This window comes from Halichoerus grypus, chromosome 14 (assembly GCF_964656455.1).
Source record: "Halichoerus grypus chromosome 14, mHalGry1.hap1.1, whole genome shotgun sequence".
Taxonomy (NCBI): Eukaryota; Metazoa; Chordata; class Mammalia; order Carnivora; family Phocidae; genus Halichoerus; species Halichoerus grypus.
In genome coordinates, this window is record NC_135725.1 from 88,753,531 (window position 1) to 88,756,242 (window position 2,712).

Sequence of the window (2,712 nt, forward strand, 5' to 3'; positions counted from 1 at the left end):
CGTAATCCCCATTTTATGGATGGGAAAACTGACTCAGGTAAGTTACATAAAATGGTATAACAAATATCTGCCATTCAGCATTTTCCATGTGCTGAGTACCATTCATTAGCAATACATCTTATTTCACGTCATCCTCACCGAAAACCTATAGGTGTGACCATTTTGCATCCCCATTTTATAGATGAGGCAACTGAAGGTCAGAAAGGTTAAGTCATTTGGTCGAGATCACCCGGCAAGGGATGGGGCCAGAATTGGAACTCGGGTCTCTACACTACCACCCCTGTCTCTGTCGCTGGCTTCTGTCCTCTTTGTCATCTAGAGCTGGCCTGAGACATGCAGTGATGTCTCAGCAGCGGCTCCACGAACGTGGGCCGAATGTCAAATGTGCTTGGCTCGTGGGGCCTGGGGCCCTGCCCGGCCAGGAGGTCAGGACCCCTGGCCCTCATCCACGCAGCCTCTGCCCCACACCGCCGAGGGCCCAGGGTTCTTGCCATAAAGCTGTTTCAACTTAACTCTGACAGTCACATTTATCATTAAAAATAAATTTATCTTGGCTTCCCGTGGCATGGAAAGCTACTGTGCAGTGATTCAATGGGCTTGTCACCCCTCACGGTTAGGCACGGTTAGGCTGAACAACTGGATGGTCTCCAACACCAGCTCCTCATTTTCTGCGGCTGGAGCCAGAAATGTACAGTGGGCTGACATTTAATTTAGAATCCAACATACCTTGACATAAACCTATAATACAAAGACGGGGGTGGGGGTGGGGGCTGCCAAGCCCGGCAGGGGGTGGGGGGTGGGGGGGAGCCCAAGTGACAGGGTGGATTTCTTTCTTTCTTCTTATTTTTTATTTTGCTTTGTCAACACTGAGTGGTGATGACAGCCTAGAGGCCGCCATCAGAGGCGAAAATTAGCATGGAGCAGGCGTGCGTGTGTGTGAGTGTGTGCATTTGTGTTGATGCACCGTGCAGGGGCGCTGCGGCTGCGCCCCGAGTCCGCTGGGGTGTCCTGTGTGGTGCCCTGTGGTGCGTTGGTCAGATGTAGCCAGAGAAGAGTGAGCCGAGGCCAGGTCTTCGGGGCTAGGACTGGAGCCCGGGAGCAGGCTAACTCCGTCGTCGTGGGCAAGAGGGCACCTGCCCTTTTGTCTCTGTGGCCCCCAGCCCTTCCCATAGATCCTCTGACACATAGTCAGTGCTCAATAAATACAGAGCAGTCAAGGACGATGTTATTTTAAAAGCTAGAAGCAGAGGTCTGGTTTTCTATGCAGCAGAACATCCTGATAGACTATTTGGGTGTGAAAAGCTGAGATTTAAGGCTGGCCGGGGAGGGGAGGGCAGGACACTGGAGGGAAGCCGGAAACCCAGGAGAAGCATGGTTTCAGCAAAAGAGGCTGGAAGGGGAGGGGCCGAGGGGAAGAGGGAAGAGAGGCCATGTGGGGGCCAGGGGTGGGGGGTAGACTGGCCTGGGAACCACAGAGCTGGTGCAGGGGGTTCTGTGCTCTTGCAGAGAGTAGTAGAAGGATGCCATTTGCTACCCTCTGTCTTTGGGAAAACTCTGCTCTGCCCAACAGCCTTGTGTCCAAGATGCTTCGGGGAAATGGAAGGGGAGGACCCCACCCCACGCCAAGGTCAGCACAAGGCAGAGTGAAGGGTCCAGCTACAGGAGGGGAGGGCAGGGATGCTGCAGAGGTCAGGAATTCAGCCCAAGTAGGAAATCCGCCCAGCGGGTGACCTGAGCTTGAGCCATTTCAATTTTCATGTTAGAGCACTCACAACAGCTACCATTTTCCTGAAAGCCAGGCACTGTGCAGGCCACCTGGATTGGCTCGTGGAAATCCTTACAAGAACCTAAGAGGCAGCTGCTGTGACTTATTATCCCCATTTCACAGATAAAGAAACAACTGGAGCACGTGAAGGTCAAGTACCTTGCTCAAGGTTATACATCTCACGAACTCACAACTTGAAGTTGTCCATCCCAGGACCCTGGGATCACAACCAGAGCCAAAGGCAGACGCTTAATGGACTGAGCCACCCAGGCGCCCCATACTTCTCTTCTGGGCCGTACACTGTAAGGCACCGAGGCCCCTAGAGTGTTAACCCTCGGGTAATTATTGTCATTATTTCTGCCAACTTACCACCATGCCGGTCATTTTCATTGTCCTACAAAGTTCCCGCGTGCTCCTTTCCCAGTCACACATGGCCCCCCAGAGGTACCCACGGTCCTGATTCCTATTGCCAGAGCTTCATTTTGTCTTTTCTGAGACTTTCTGTCACGGACACATGTGGTACGTACCCTTTTGGGTCTGACATCTTTCACCCAACATTCAGCGGACGCCAAGCATCCGCACTGCTGCGTCCCAGCGATGTGCTCCTTTCCTTTGCCAACGGTATTTCATTTCCGGCTCGGCCGCCGTGTGTTCAGCCACCTTCGTGTGGACGGACGTTCAGGCTGTTTCCACATGAGGCTGTTAAGAACAGGGTTGCTGTGCCCATTTGCACGCACGCCCTGGTGCAGACGTGCACACGCTCCTTGGTTACACACCCAGGAACAGAATGGCTGGATGATAGGGCAGGAGAAAGTTGAACTTGGTAAGAAACGGCTTTCCGGTGTGACACCCCACGAACGGTGCCCGGGGTGCGGGTGCCCTGCCCCTCGCCCCTGCTTTTCTCCCACTGCTCCTCTCTGGTGTGTCTGCCGGACCCCCTGTCCCTC